The 17,308-nt window shown below is 35.6% G+C and overlaps 1 protein-coding gene across 1 annotated transcript in view; it reads left to right on the plus strand.

The window, feature by feature from the left end:
- The first annotated feature begins 3,502 nt into the window (after positions 1 to 3,502).
- The window catches only part of LOC135078847 (dual 3',5'-cyclic-AMP and -GMP phosphodiesterase 11-like), a 246,710-nt gene continuing 232,904 nt past the window's right edge, over positions 3,503 to 17,308 (plus strand). Inside the window, exon 1 of the mRNA XM_063973411.1 lies at positions 3,503 to 3,872. The gene's annotated coding sequence lies outside the window, so the exon portion shown is untranslated. The remainder of the gene's footprint in view (positions 3,873 to 17,308) is intronic.

Genomic DNA, 17,308 nt, shown 5'->3' on the forward strand with positions numbered 1-17,308 from the left:
ACTTATGCTTGTTTTTAATTTTGAACCAGAAGGGCAATCACCCAGCATGTGTCATGCGCTAGGTTAGAATCTATAACTAGAACGCTGGTATTCTGTAGAAAGGTTAAATGAATGAATACATAATTTGATACCTAACCAAATCTAATTCCTGACATGGTTGGCCTAAATATTGAAGGTCAACCAATCAAAAGCCTCAATCAGTGCTGGAGCTTGAATCCGATCGAGTTTTCAGCTTCGTTCTGTAATGTGTAACATTGATTATTTGGAAGCAAACACAATAAAATGTATCAAATTACACCCTTTTTGTACAATGGTAGAGCGATCCTACCGTTTACATTTTTATATTGTCCTTATTCCTAATGTAGTCGTAGCTAGAATCATTATGAATCGATAATGGTTCTAGCTACCGTGCTCTACAGAGAATCGAGGCGGAAGCGATCCTGAATGAATACATTTGCTTTGACATCTGGCCCAACTTGATATGTAGCAGGTACAAAGAATTTGGAACCCACTTCTTTCAAATACACCCTTTTTGTGTATAATCAGATTTGAGATGTCTGGAAGAGCAAGAATACATTTTATAATGACATTCTCCAGCTATGATAGACCTCTACGAAATTGCCCAATCACGGATTGAAAACAGTTTGTTCACTGTCCGTAGAAAGAGGCATAATTTTGTGTTTAAGTATCGGTAGTTCTTTCTAAGTGATGAAAGCAATAGTTATCAAGATAATGCAGCTCAGCAGTGCGATACGTCCCAAATTCCCAATGATGGTATTGTTAAATTTACGTACCTACTTTATATCAGCCACTAAGTTGTTTTTACCGTTGGTGACTACCATCAGACAGGTCAAATTATATGCCTGAAACTTGGCCACCATCATCGCCAGGGAATAGCGGGTACATATAAATTTTCTACACTTCCAAGTTCATCTTTGCTGAGCCATACCTGCCAGCTAATGAAAAAACGCCCACGTTATCGCCATGCAATGCGAATTTTCTCTCTGTTGACTAGCCTTAAAAGCAAGAGCTATTTTGCTTGAGGCTCTATACACCACTTATAAATAGCATAAGTATTTGAAACATTAATTTTAATGTAAGGTTAATTGCATGTCAATGAGAAAGCTAGTCAAATATTAGGCTTAAAATTTTTCGAGGCAGAATAGTTGGTCAGCATTAACATTACTTGGAGTAAATAATGATGGAAGTAAGTAAATGAACACTCAAAGTTTAGAAGTTGGTTCAAAAGGTTTTTGGTTTGGTTCTCAGGAGGGACAGGCGATGCAGTAAAAGTTACAAACTTTGGTGGTTTTCACTCTGGATAGGGCGTTGCAGACTTGACTCAACTTGACTGTCTGAAGTTGACACGCCAGCCATGTCAACTGGCTCGTAAAGTCTGACACCAGCAATGTAACGCCCACATCCTACACGATTAGTGTTCGTTTTGAGAGTTCTATGAAAAGGGCCATGTGAGTTTCGCGGATTCTAAAAATAGGGGCCCGCCAAATGCCTTTTTCTTTTTGTTGGAACGTGTGTAGGAGTATAAGTTTGATCGAAGGTTATTGTATCCTCCTGCTTGGGACACGGTAAATGGATGTCCAGACAAATCTTTTCATAGCTGGAATGGATGTAAATATTTGAATGTTGATGACAATAGTCTATTTCAATATAGTATGCTGTATAAAATATTATCGTTTATTTTACTAAAATATCGTTTATACTGCACGTGTTGAAATAAGTGTCAGATAACTTTACGTTTTTGAATGTGCACTCTTTGAACCCTGTCATTTAAAAATAATTTGAAGACAGTATACATGGGGTTTTAGAAAATGAAAATTTTGGTTATTTCGCACAAACAATAGAAACGTTTGTAGCACACAGACGTACGTTTGTATTGTTCTGCATGTTTCTATGTGGTATGATATCGGATTACCCGATAGTTATAGTACAAGCTTAGCTTAGACACTGGATGGCGCTTCCGAAGATTTTCAAGGATCACGTTTTGACTATTTACAACACTCTTGAATTTATTAAAACTTTATTGCACAATGAAAATTTAGTACTTACCATTGGCGGAGTTAATGCTTTACCTAATAGATCAGTAGGCAGGTTTCCAAAGTATGATAGGAATATAAATTTACTGTTTTACATATCTTTGAAAATCAGAATAGACCAACATAAACAAAACAAATATTAAGTAAGTCAAAGGATAGTGACTCGTATTTAATAGAGAAAGAATAAAAGCGAAATAAAATTACAAAAACACAAAAGTCTGTTTGTTAGTATCCTAGCAGGAGTCGTCAGAATTCCCAAGGGCTCAATAAACCTTTCTTCAACATTTTATTTGAAAGCTGTGGAAAGTTTCACGAATAAACTGGACGAATGCATGTCAGGGATCAGTGACGTCACTACAAACAAATGACTATCCAAGATCTAAGGAATTCTCCCAAAACTTTGAAGTGTACTGTGATTCTGTTATTGTTTATGAAACAATAAAAACTGCGAGTGAAAAATGAACGCTAAATTATCATGTTTGGTTTCAGGTAATTTCCACACGACTCGAAAAAATAAACGGTTTCACATATGTGAGTATTTTAAGATTAGACGGTAAATATTCATCCTGGTGTCTACACGAAAAGTAATCAGAAGACAAAGCAACAGTTGTTGATACTTTAGTTTCTATGGTCAAAGTTCGACCGTCACATGGACTTTTATTCATTACGAAATATCAACATCACTCTACCTAGTTATAATGATCGAATCACAACTATATTATCACACGTAGGCAATCACAATTGTGTAACTGCGAAATCAGTTCCTTATCATTTCATTAGGGCTTTTGTAATAAAACCAACTGCTCTTAATCATTATCGAACAACGTTGCTCTTGTGTGAGTGACTTCTATTTGTGCGCTGTTGTTTTGTTGGCTTCTGTAAGTTCATTCATTACTTGTGTCCGTCTCCTATCGCGTCTGCTGTTGATAAAATTATTGTATTCCTGTCTGTGTCATAATATGGTTTCACACTACGTGGGTGTGTAGCGTCTGCGTTTTCTAACTCTACAAACGCTACCATTCCATTTCTCGCATGTATTCTAGATGTTTATGTTCGCTCTTGCTCATGACTGGAAGTGTTTTGATAAGACGCGTTTGAAACTGCGAACTAAAGGATCGCCCGAAGCGCGAAACAGATTAAAAGGCAATTTGCAACTGCTCGCCCATTATCTAGATTCCTGCAGTATGTGTCAAGTCGAGTTCTTCTGAATCGTGTGCGAGTTCCGTAATCACCCGTTTCTGCTTCTGTATCTAATGCAACAGGAAAACGATGTGTGCAGTCGCGGGGTGTTGTGTTTTTATGCTGTTTATCAGTTAGCGAGGGTGTTGGTGTGCGTGGTGGGCTCGCGAGCGCGAGTTCGCGGCGCGCGTGTGTGGGTGTTCCTGTCGCGAGGCGCGGCGCGCGGCGCGGCGCCACGGGCCGCCAGCCGCCAGTCGTGTTCCGAGCGCTGCGAGGCTGCCGCGTCCCTGTCGCGCCGAGCCCCGACTCGCGATCCCAACTTTGTGCACTGGAAACTTTTCAACTCAATTTCGGGCGGATTCGATTGTCGCGCGTCACTCTCGCTTCGAATTTCGAGCCGTATCGTGGAGTACACCGTGCCATCGTTTGTACGTGCACTGTCGCGCGTTTATACGACTCTGTCGGTCTATTTTTGAATATTCTCTAAACGCTTCACCGCGAAGTTTTCGAAACGCAGCCCGCCGGAGCCGGGTTAACGGCCTCAGTGTATGCACGCCTGCATCACGTCTCTTGTGTTTTTGTTGACGGATAACATTTTGTGCAGTTAACTTCGACCGTTGAATCCGAGAAACGTTATCTGTAAGTATGACCCCGGTTGATTTACGATACTCGCTGTCCGTTTTTCCACTTGTTCTGTCATTTCTTTGATGTAAACTTTAAAAGGCGTGTTGATTGTCCAGTAGAGGATACCACGAGAGGTATCACGCTGTGTTTGAGACGTAAAACTTGAAGAATTGTAAAAATACAAACAAACTTTGACGTGGTCTTATTGACGGCCGCGCGTGTGTGTATTGCGCATACGTCGTATGTGCGCGATACACATACAAGCAGTGTACATAGCTACCGACGATCTGTGTTCTGTTGTGTGTATGTTAAAGCATTTATAACGCGAACCTTTATGCCTATTGTATGGTCTGAGTTTACTCTTCTCCCTAGCTAGGTACGTGTCGCATAACGTAATATTTAGATTCTTGGCATGTGCAGCAACCCATCTCATACTAATATTATTAAATTTCCATCTCGACAGATTAACGTGTAATATATTTTTTGTCATAAAAATGTAATCTTTTCGCGTAATAACCGAAAAGGTTGGCAACCCGAGCATTGAGTAAAGCAATCTCATAACAAGATAATAACATAATGTCATTAACATTGTATGCTTTAAAAGCGTATTATCGATCATTTGAAGTCGATCAGTAATGTAAACAGTCAATATTGTTCAGTAGAAAGAAATACCTACTCGTTCAATGTAGTGTACTTGACAACAAACGTGGTAACATAAACATTCCTCACGTTACCTAACCATTGTATTTTAGTGCATATGCACTGACCAAAGCATTATGAGAAAAAAGGTATCATCACACTCGTAAAATCGCATCAAAAATCAGGCAATTTGAAATCCAGACTTCTTAAAAAACGGTCAATTACACTAATTGTAGCTTAATTATCATTATCGCCTCGCAGTAGTGCACAGCTGAACACTTTGAAGGTCTCTAGAACGCTCTTCGGACTGATAAAATTACAATTATCAAGACGTTTTACACGTTTTGCTATTGTTGAAATTCCAAAATTTTGTATTTTTTTATGATAGCAAAATTTTTTGTGTCTCTTTCTAATTGAATGTCTCATTTCGTATGAATTTGTATAAATTTTTTTTTTTTTTTTTATAACTATAATATTTAAATCGGCTGTTTGCTTATTAAAATCTATGAACGAGAGGTGAAAATAAATCAGATTTTTCAATCCATTATTTATTATTGTTGAGGTAGAGCGTTGATATCAATTTAAAGATGAAAAACTAATTTGAATATTGTTTGTGTCTAATACAAAACAAAGGTTTGTACCTCAATGGGGAAAAATTTGGATCAATAAAAGTACTGGGTTTAGGTTTTCCACCATCCCTACCATTAGCAATATTTAAATCGGCCGTTTGCTTATTAAAATCTAATTCTTTTGTTTTAAGAGTGATAGGTGAAAATAAAACAGATTTGTCAATCTATTATTTATTATTGTTGAGGTAGAGCGTTGATTTGAATTTAAATATGAAAAACTTCGCTTTTTCAAGTGTTTTGAAGACTACTATGCATTGCATAATCACTAATTTAAATATTGTTTGTTTCTAATCCAAAACCAACATTTGGATCTATTTCTAAAAATTTGGTCCCAAAAGTCCTGATTGGAATGTAAAATTTTTAAATACAAACAATAAAAATCCCAATGTGATTCCCCCCAGTTTGAATTGGAGTAATTTATTTACATAGAGTTCACTAATGAGCTAAATTATCGATTATACAATTGTTTATATTATAAAATTGTTAATGCAATCGTATCACAAGCAAAATGGGTTTTTCCAAACCTAGATAAATGTTTCAAAACGACGCATTTACCTTAACTCCATAGTCCTTATTAATCCTACAAAATCAATCAGTCGATTATCATACGACATTATAAATATTATAATTCCGTTATAAACATTGATACAGTGGTAGTTAATGAGTTGAACAAGTATCATGTCTAGTCGCTTTGAAGATGTTTAATAGAGCGGAAAAATAACTAGCCAGATACAGGTAAAAGTGAATACCCAAGTGAAATCTCATTTCTTATACAGTTTTGAATACTTGTTACGTGTTTTGCTCTTTTAAGTTTGCAACTAAGGCTGAGTTGCACCATCTTACTTTGACTTTAACAAACGTCAAAAATCTGTCAAACTCCATACAAAATACATCGGTTATAGTTACGGTCAAAGTTAGGTGGTGCAACTCAGCCTAAATAAATTTGCTGTCAGGGAAAAGGGTTTTTGCTATTTGCTCATGTTTTATTCAAAATATGTATTCCCTTAATAGTTTTAGTAATTAGCTGACCCGGGGAAGTCTGTGACGCCTATATTCGTCAGATATACTGTAGGAAGGATTTTAATGGTGAAAGACTTTTTGAAATCAGTCCAGCACCAGCAGTTTCCTATTTTAATAAAAAATCTTTCCTCTTTATTATAATATTAGTGTATGTACTTAGATAAAATAATTATTTACTAACTAATAATAATAACTAATTAGAAGTTAAATTTTTCAACTTTAACACTCTTTACCCGACTGCACCAGAAGAAAGGTTATGCTTTTGTTGATGATGTATGAGACGATTGATTTGGCGTTTTAGTGTATTACAAAGGTATTCTTTTTTAAATCCAACAACTAGAACTGTTCACGTGTTAAATAATAAAATTTTAACTATTAACCTTAAAATTGATGCTTTAGCTATAAGAAGATGAATGAGTAGTATACCCTCAAAACTTATGGAAACTTCCCGGCAGCTGGTATATTGCTAAATTAGAGTCTGCGGGTTCGAATTCCGCAAGGGTCAAGGCAATTCGATGAACACCAAGTTACAGATGCTTTGAAATGTAATTAATTGTGTTTATTCATTATCTAGCGTTGAGTACGGTCTTTGTTAGTACGGAATAGGAATAGTAAATAATTATTTAGTTAGATAGTGAAGCAAAATTATACCGTCATCTAGAATAAATGCAACAAACAGAAAGATTATTACATATTATTTTTATTGCATTTGTTGTATTATTCTTCAAAATAACGTAGTGGTCGCAAAAATGCGGCAAATAATGTCGTCATTTTACAGAAATTCACGCATCAAAATTGTTTAGTCGAATTAAAGTTTAAGTATTCGATGAGTACAGTATTTGTAAACATCCTGTACATCGTGAAACAAATAAAACACAATGCAAACATATACTGCGCAGTTCTACAAGGAATCACAACAGTAGGAGCATAACATCATTAAGGTCTAAACAGTATAAGTAGGTGGTATAAGAAAACAGAATGATTATCGTAATAGATATTCGTTTCTTCGTATCAGATCATAACAATTAGATTGCAAGAACAAAGACTGTGCGTGCTAAAAAGACAAACAATACATCAATAGATGGAATAATACAAAGATTATCAAGGGTAACCCCCTTTGTAACCACTACTATTTTTGGCCACTTAAAGTTGATTTACTTACCATTAAAATTACTGTAAAATTAAAATTATTTCATAAATAGTTGCAACAGGAGATTAATATAAAGATACACTATGAAAATACAAAAGTTTTGTAATTTCATAATGCTTTAAAGTTAGTTAAAAATTTTAAATGACCAAAAACGGTGCAAAGAATATAAACCGGTACGTCTGCTCAATATCAAGAGATTTAAGTCTAAAGAATTATAATAAAGGCTGATGAAACCCCTGATTGAATAAATGCAAAAGAGCAGCCGGATATTAAATAAAGATAGCAAGCTAACTCAGTATTAATCACTATCACTTTCAATTGATGAAATGAATGCCTCATTAGTTATCTTGTATTCAATGAAGACAAATCACTGGTCACGTTGAATAATTCATGGGAATAGGGTAAGGAAAGTAGAGGTAACCATTTTCATATCAATACCAACTGATCAGGGGACCAGGGATACCCGTGATTAGTATTTCATAGGACCATGACGGAAATTCATGGAAATAAGTTTTGTATCCATACGAAAATATACTAAAATGATAGGGCAATTTCACAGGTTGATATTATGGGAGAACGATTCTGTATCCATGCCGATAATAAGTAAACGAGCTGTATTTGTATTCGTAAATAAAATGAAATGTTCTATGATAAGTAGCGATGTAAAAAGAACAGTAAAAGAAAGAACTGTCTTAGCTTGTGCTACTAAAACCTACTAAGTATATTTTTTGTTACGTTTTTATTCCTCTTGAGTTACTACATATTTGTTACTCTTATATTGGACGTAACAGTTGAGAATTATTTAGTATTTTCTTTTTTAACTGTCGCGTATTCTTGTTTCTTCACTTTGATGGCTCTCTTTCCCTCCAGATCAACTTTTCACCTCAACTTTTAATAGCTTTACACAAACTTCAGCTCTTTGTTAACATCGGTATTGTATTACAGGTTGACAAAGGGCCGGGGAAACTTAGCTGACGAGCGATATTTACTCCGGTTTTAAATCAACTTTGATGTAAAATGTGAATTAATATTGCTAAAGAGAAAAGTTTAAGCTAGACTTAGCTAAATGAGCCTAGTACCAAACTTGCACTTAATCCAATGTCTGGAATATGGGTTGCCACTGTTATTCTCTAGAGTCAATTGTTTTCCAACGTCTATCTGCTTTTTACAACATGTTATGTTACTTTCAGTTCATTACAATCACAATATTTATAATCTTATTTTATTAATCACTATTCGTTTAGGAAAAAAAATTACTTTCCAAATTAGCGATTTTCCTACTCGTATGTCTATGTACGAGTACGTTAGTAGTTTTACGGACGGTCTTTTAGAAGTTTATTTAAGTATTTGTAACACTGAGAAACAATATTTAAAACGTAATAAAGAATATCTAAGACAGTAAATATTCTTGTCCAGTTTTGATATAAGAAGGTGTCCAATTTGGCTTGAGTCTAAAGAGCAATTACTGAGAGTGATGGGACGTAGGCAAACGGCATACACTTCACGTTCAAGGCAATGTTATTAATTATAATTGTCAATTTGGTCCCCATCTCCTAATTGACGGAGCGATTAAGTTTCATTACTACAATTTTCACTGCAAATATTGATACGCATAGCTGCTCGAATGATTCCATTAGCTACTGTTGATGATGATTCTATAAGTTAAGCGGTTTTTGATGGCACCCATAATGCAAGTTTAAACGTTCTGAGGCGGTTATGTTTTGCTTAATTGTAGTTTGTTTCTACATTAATACCGGCATAAAGAGAGCATTATCTTCCACTGTTGTTTTTGGTAACATGCTTAATAAGTATTAAGTGGAATGCGGACTTTTTCAGCATTTTACCATTGTGCGCTTTAGAGAAAAATATCCTTGAAATTTTTCAGAAAAGAAATTTGAATCACTACAAAAAGTCTGTTGTACTTTATACACTTACGTAATCACCGATTTTCTAATGAATACACGGTCTACCGGCAATTGTTACTTGTTACATAGACAATGAAGAGTGTATTGCGCATAGACAATCGGCAGTGAGTGGCCTAACCGGCGAACAATGAAGCAATGGCTTCGTGACCATAACGAATCGGGATTCGTTATAAAACAGTAGCGTTATCTTATCATTATTTACGCTTTAGTTTGTAAACTTTCCCGTGTTTACATGAGCATGCGCCGACATTTTCTATTTAATAACATAGAAAAACGTTTTGATGATATGGCAGTGTGTTGTAATAAATGTGTGGCGGCACGCAACGCTTGTAGACCGGGCGACGGAGCCGTGTTTTCAAATGATTCTAAACGAGATCCCTATGAGATGCGCAATGACACGAACAAGATTGCATTTAATAGTTAAATTTAAAAACTTTATATGATAACCAGTTCTTGCGGTGTGTGCTATTATATACTTATAACTTGAGATATTTTACGATTATTTATTAGACAAAAAGTTAACATACTTTATCTATCTAGGTATCTTTCTGAGTATTTCAGGTTAACCTACTCGGTCAGGTTTTATTCGATCGATAAATTATTATTCAAGTTAATAATCGTTTACAATCAGGACAATCATGATTGGCTTTATCTTGATGTGTCATTGTTCAAGTGTTCCTTGTTTTATAGTCTCCGCCGCCTGGTCTAACAGTACAACAATACTCGTAGTAAATTTTCCACTAGAAAATTGTTTGCTTGCTCGTGAAACGGCAGTTATCTCAGAAGAGCACTCTGGCTAATGAATTTACTTGAAGTGCCGCTCTTCATTTGATTTGTATTTTTTCAAATTATACTTTGAGAGCGCCGTTTAATTTGAAATATGATTAAATTATTTCTGTATATTAAAAGTGAGAATGCTTTTTATTTTCCCGCTTTTTGAATATATATTTGATTATGATTATCTGTATCATTAATACCTAAAACAATTTTTCCTCGTAGTTTTAATTGCAATGGCTTCGCTTTTCACATCAAATAATCCAATATCAAACCTCTGCATTGTGACAGTTGCTTTCGCAGAAAGTGTTACACCGTCTGCTCGTTTGCCTCCTATCACATAAAAAAAAAAAAAAAACCGGGATCCCATCGGAACTGTGTCGAGGTGTGTCTGGCGGCCTCTATACCCTCTCAAGTCTGCCGCTATCTCATCCATGGCGTATATCTGGCGCCTCTTAATTGCTACAGACTAATAATTATTATCAGTTCTCGTGCCTCCCCGCCCTCCTCGCAACGCAACACAAACACAACTGTACGCACACATTCTCGCGCAGCACGTGCTATGCAAGACCCTCGGCGTCGGTCACGCGGTGAATATTATCAACTTGACATGGGATTAGGGGATTCGAAACACATTTACCCTTCCCAACGTTGATTGACACGCAAATTGCACTAATTGAGAGCGAATTGAAATGCTCAATATGATAAATCTGAAGGTGCTTTGGATCAATGACTTGATAGCGCGATGTGTTTTTGCTTATAATCTTCAGAGGTCAATTGCGGTGACACTAGGAAATGTACTTGTGTAATGTCGTTGGAATTTAAAACCATTTTCCATCTAGAAAGTCTTGAATAAGCACCATTATTTCTACGACGACGCTTTGTCGGGTTGAAGAAAATATTTTAATATTGTTTACGTCGTATCGGAGAAGCAAGATTAAGTGCTAGGGCATTAGTGAGTTCTGCCATTAATTCTTCGATGGGTGAACAACCTCCATTTCTCGAACTTGTCTGGAATAGCAATTATTGTTGGGTTCGAAACTTCGCCATGTTACCTTAACGTTAACGTCCACAAATGTACCTACCGCAAACTGCGGAAGGCTGGGAAATGAATGTGATTATATTCGCTCTTTAACACATTCCCGTCGAGTTGGCGAAGCAACAGAAAATTTCATTCAAAGTTATGGTAATTGCCCGTATCCTGTTTTCTTATAATAATTAATATAATATTTCAATGTGAAATACGATGATCATCATCCTTTTGTTCATTCATGCGTTCTCGAATAAATATTACTTGCATGACTGAGATTGAACAAATTCGTGTCGAGAAATTTCGGTGTGGAATATTTAACGGAATGAATGTAAAACATAACATTGGAACAGAATGATGATGGCATGTCGAGTTGAACAATGTGGCATCGTATGTAGGTGGAATAGGGGCGAATTTGCAACGAAAGTGTATGATCTGATGTGCTGTGGATTGTACAATCAAACACGTCATTGTGCTCAGATAAGAGATGGCTTGTCGGCGAAGCGATGACGGCGGGGGCTTGCCACGATAACGGGGTCAAACATCAGCAAACACAATAACTACTGTATTCATTAATATGATTTCCCTACTTTAATTTCAAGATATGGCTTAATCATCTTCACGATCAACCTTGGAGGCTGAATGGCGCTTTATGCCTTAGCTCTTGCTGTGTTTTAAAATATTGTTATTAGGATAACAGTTACGTTATACCTACTATCTTATTAGTACTACTGTGTCTCTCATAAAAACATTTACTTATAGTTTTCTTCGTCATTTTACAGACGATGTAGAAACAGCTAAAGGCCTTTTTTTAGTTTTTAAACATTGAAACTGTTGATTTAAACGATGAATTGTGTTTATAATCTTGCCAAACCTATCATCGTCCTTCAAAAGGATCTCTATAAAAATCTCCATTGACCTCGCCTCAAATATTTCCTGACTCCCAATTCAGGGCACAAAGTAATCATAACGGGTTTATGATGTACAAAAAACAAAGGCAGCGAAACGACGTGGCCATATAATCTTTGGGACATAAAACTGAATGGCCCACGCGTTGCTCAGCCCTATTTACCTGGGCCACTAAATCTCCTAGGATTACTTGGGACGCCCGGCCTATCAACGTTTTGTCAGGCCAAATCCGACTCGTTCTGCCGGTAATATGTTTGCCTGCTTTGATTGTTTACTCAAAAATGTTCAAAAACTTTTCGCTTAATCCGGTAGGCTTGGAAATGTATGCGTTATTCATTTTGCAAACTTTGTTCGGGTTTTGAATATGTGGTTTAAAAAAGTTAACGTATTTTGACACATTAACGCGCCTATCTCTGTTAAAGCCGTGCGAGTGTCGATGAAGTTGGATAAAAAGAGTACCTATAATTTAAAACTTTTATGAACTGACTATTTAATTGAGGAATGTAGATTGGAAACTATAAAAAAGACTATTTTTAACCCATTGCGCGATTCTATTGTCAACCATTTGTGCACTCATGTGTTCGGCAATCGTTCAACGGGTTAATGAAATGATAGAAGATATTTTTTCTTGTCATGTTTAGTGAAATTAATTTCAGTTTTGAAACAAAACGGTCTTTTTATTTGTTTAAGACGCAGATAATTTGCAATGGTAAATACATTCTTATACAATAGATATTTATTGTGTTGACAAATTACACCGGTCAACAAAAAAAATTTTTTTTTTTGCGCATGGATTTTACTTATTATATTCTGATTATATAAGCAAATTTATATAAAAAAGTGCGATTACAAATCGAAAATATTTGCTTTTTAAAGAGTTATAGCGATTTGATTTTTCCGTCTTCATAGTAGAATGTCTCTAAAGATGCACGTCACATTCTCATTGGGATATATTTATAGATAATTATGGGGGCTTATTCGCAAGAACAAGAGGCACGCTTTCATCAAAATATAGTGGGATTTAAGAGACGACGTTACCAAGGCCAGTAAACTGTAAGCATGATAGGGTTAGATTTTTATGAGAAAAATCTTCTATGGAACATGACAGGAAATTAGAACTTTTCATTTTTAATAAATATTTGGACTCTATTTTAAATTTTCTCTTGTGAGAATGAATCTTAAATGGATGTTTGGTATGTTTTAATAATTAGAAAGAATGAAAGAAAGAAAGAAAAAAAAATATTTGGCAACAAATTAAATCATCTCTATGTTCATGTTTCATACATTCATTGATATGAATTTTTCTATATTTTACACATAAAAGCAAATTCAGAATTTTTTTTTGTTGTTATTCTTATTTCTAGGTATTAAAGCAATAAAAATAAGCTATGCATATCCCGTGCGCAAAAATGCTGTAGACAGTTGTTATCGAAGAAACATTTTCGCCCAAGGCCTCGCGCTCGTGACACATCACATCCGAAAATCGCTCCATAAACTGTAACAAAAGGCGCTGCTATTGTTCTTAAATCATAAAATAGGCCATAAAACGTCCTTAAACCGATAACCGGTCGATTTGCAGTCGTACCTACGATCCGGACCACACGTGAGCCCACATCTCATTAATTCAGCCAACAGCCCACTAAAGCGTTATGTTGCTAACTCCACTACTTTATTGCTGGAGGACTGCTTGAATGCAGATGGTTCATTTCCAGTCAACAGTACATCAGACTATACATTTTTGATGTAAAATCACCTCTATTACTAAGGACATAGGATACCACCGTGTAAAGCTGGAGGTATCGCGGCTGTACATACATGTGCCAAACGAAATGCTTTTTGATTGATGCAGGCGCCTATGTTTTGTTGCAAACAGCCTACGTAATTGACCTAACTAACAAGTTAACAACGCCCTGCCTTACTGCGCGATCTGATAATGATTAAATCGATACAATAAGATAAACTCGATAAGATTATATCGTGCTGTTCATGCTAGCCTGGATGAAATGTTTTTCTCTTCAAATTATGGGCGTAGTTACTAGAGCACCAAAACTTAACTTTGAACTGAGCTGTAATTTGATTGAAGACTGAAAGTTTGTTTTTATACCTGGCTGGATTTGTATCTAGTTACTACCTCGATGGAAAACGAATGTCTACAAGTTACGAGTACAACTAATTCGAATGGTGCAAGTGCAACTCTAGGAAATTATTAGATCTATTTGTATTGTCTTGCTCTAATTTGTGATTAGTTGTTGAGCTATGCATCCCGTTTACAAACCGATTCGATTGATTCTTTGTAATTAAGTTCTTTATTTAATTACTAGCTTTTCGCCCGCGGCTTCGCTCGCGTGGAATTTTGTCTGTCACAGAAACACTTTATCGCGCGCGTCCCTGTTTCAAAAACCGGGATAAAAACTCAAACTATCTCTATGCCAAATTTTATCAAAATCGGTTCAGTGGTTTAGGCGTGAAAGTGAGACAGACAGACAGACAGACAGTTACTTTCGCATTTATAATATTAGTATAGATTATAGATTTTTTAGATATTTTTTGAAGTTTCCAAAGCGAGCTCTAGGACTCACAAAACTTTTTTCACTGTCGCTTTCATGTTTTGTTTGCATTTTTGCTGTTAACGTTGAAAGTTTTCCGATTGGTACAGACAGTAGCATATCAAGCTAAACTGTGGGGTCTTATGTAGTTGTAATAGGATCTATTTTGCAATGAAAATAGTCTGATTTGCTGTTGTGTAGGTTGAATAGAGAGCATTCTTTGTCAGCGATCCGTCGCATTCCACTCCAGTAGCATTCGTTTGCTTTCCATATTTAGAAACGTATTTTTGAACGGTTCCCGCAGAATGTAGAGGTTTTCATACGATTTGTGCTATTTCAGGCAGTTTTGTATGGGAATCAGAATTCTAGTAGTTTGTAAATATCGATTCTAAAAAGTTGTATATTGTAAATGTATAGAATCTAACATCTTTTATGCTGGCAAAAAAGGAATTTAAATAATGTTTGTCATTGTTTTAAAAGTACGGATGACGCTACATCAAGTCTAACTCTCTGGCTATAGAAATATGCTGTTGTGACATACCATTTTATAACAAAAACTAGTAAAAAAATAAGGGCAACAAGTAGTTATTTTACTTATTTTAATTATTCTTTTTTTGTTATGTATGTTAGTCAGCATCTTTCAGAAACAGTTAAGTGCACATACTACGAAGCATAGTTCCTACATCAATCAAAATAAATAATAAATAGTTATGTGTTATGTATAAACGTTAGTGTTGAACAACTTCTTGCGTTCTTTCCATTAATATTTGAAGAAAGATCTTGACTCAAAATACATTTCAACAATATATTTTTTTAAATTCACAAAGAATTCTTCGTGACTTTTATAAGTGCGTACATTTAAAAACGGTTGACCTTCGAAGGGTGTAAAAAATGGCGAAAATTACTTTCGCCAAAGTCGACGCAAGATGTAGAATTGCAGAATTGTCCAGCTGTTCACTCAGTCGTGGCATTTGAAAACTTACTCTCTTAGTTTAATGGTGGCCATACACGTTAGGGTTTGCATGATGGTTTTGACCGTACATGCTTAACCGACATGCAAATCCTAGCGTGTATGTTATAAAACTGTACAGTTATTGGTGCGTGTACATGCAACCTAACGAATATCAAAAAAGATATTTTTGCCGCTCGGTTATGTTTGCGCACATGCATAACCGAGCGTGTGTGCGCCCGCTCATGCTTGCATGCACAGTTTTCTCTCAGTCTCCTATAGTCTGTGGCAGTGAATGGTGGTGAATATTTAAGACACATGTGTTCTCCCTGTTGCAAGAAATCTTAATGTTACTGCTAGGTTTGGACTGTGCGTATATAGATCACTGTCAGTCAGTCAGTCACTTTTGAGTTAAATAAATTTATATTGTACATGCAAACCCTAACGTGTATGCGTTGTAGATAACTCGGTTATACCTGTCGGTTAAGCATGTACGGTCGTAACCATCATGCAAACCCTAACGTGTATGGCCACCATTGCATATTACAGTGCAGTATTGGGACAGGTGTAGCGAATGGACGCTTAGCCGTGTTGTGTGTGCAAATATTTTATTTTAAAACGAAATGTAATTTGGCCACGGTGCAGCTGACTCGGGGTGGCTGGCAGAATGTTTTTCTAATATTGGAATATAATATTAAATGAAACCGATAGTTTTGCTGGCCATCTGCTTAAGTAATTGTCTGAGTAGACATTAACTTGGCCACTCGGCCAGACACAGAAGAAGATGAGAGTTGCAAGTTGTTTATATTTTTCGGTAAAAGTTCTTGCTTAATCAATCAAAATGAATTGTAAATAAATACTCGATTTAATGAGTTGTCTTGCTTAATCAATCAAACTGATTTGTGATTTGTGAAGACTCGATTTAATGAGTTATAAAAGAAAAAGAAAATTATTAGACTTTAGACCAATCACCTATTCTTATACTTAATGTATGAGAAGAGCTTGTTATAAGACGGTTATAAGAAGACTAGATAAACAGTTCAAATACATTAATTTTTACACTGACATTGGTACATTGGACATCGGTACTGATCGCTGGATTTGAATACGAAGCTGCTAAGGCTATAGATCGGTTGCATGTAGAACTCAGCATTAACAAAACTTTTGAATTAACGTTTCGCTTGTGGTTTCGCTATCTAAAATGTTACGTCATCCAAGAAATTATCATATTTCGCTTCGAAACTTGACGGTAGTCGTAAAGTCGGCGTTGAGTAGATTAAAACATTAAAAAGGCGTGATACCTACTACGTCCAGTGTTCTGCCGTTCGCGAGGGCACGACCCCGCGTGACGTCACGCCTCGGATGAATGAACATCCCCCCTTGGTAGGGATGAGGGTAGTGCATATCGATTTACGTGATTAAAATTCGATACGTGTGACTAATCTATGAAAGAAACAAATTAAGCCAGTAGCGATCGCCTATTCCATAAGACTACTTGAAAGTATTCAGCAATTAGGTGCTCATTAAAAATATATTTAAAAACATATTAGAATTATTTATTTATAGTAATAAAAGAGCTACTTTAAATGTTAATTAGGTATTACTTTATTATTATACAACGTTTCTGTCTATTAATAATAACGATTTTACGAAGTAATTAAAATATTTGGAACACTAATAAAATTTCTCTTGTTTAATTAATATTACAATAAAATTGACTATTTTAAAATACTCAATAGTACTAAAAGTATAATATTTAAAAAAATGTAAGTAATGTACTTAATATTTAAATCGTTTTGAATTCGATATCTATATGATATAATGTTTTAAACTTTCATGGTCACTTACATAATTAATTATCATTACTGACGGCATTGCTG

Source organism: Ostrinia nubilalis, chromosome 15, assembly GCF_963855985.1.
Source record: "Ostrinia nubilalis chromosome 15, ilOstNubi1.1, whole genome shotgun sequence".
Taxonomy (NCBI): domain Eukaryota; kingdom Metazoa; phylum Arthropoda; class Insecta; order Lepidoptera; family Crambidae; genus Ostrinia; species Ostrinia nubilalis.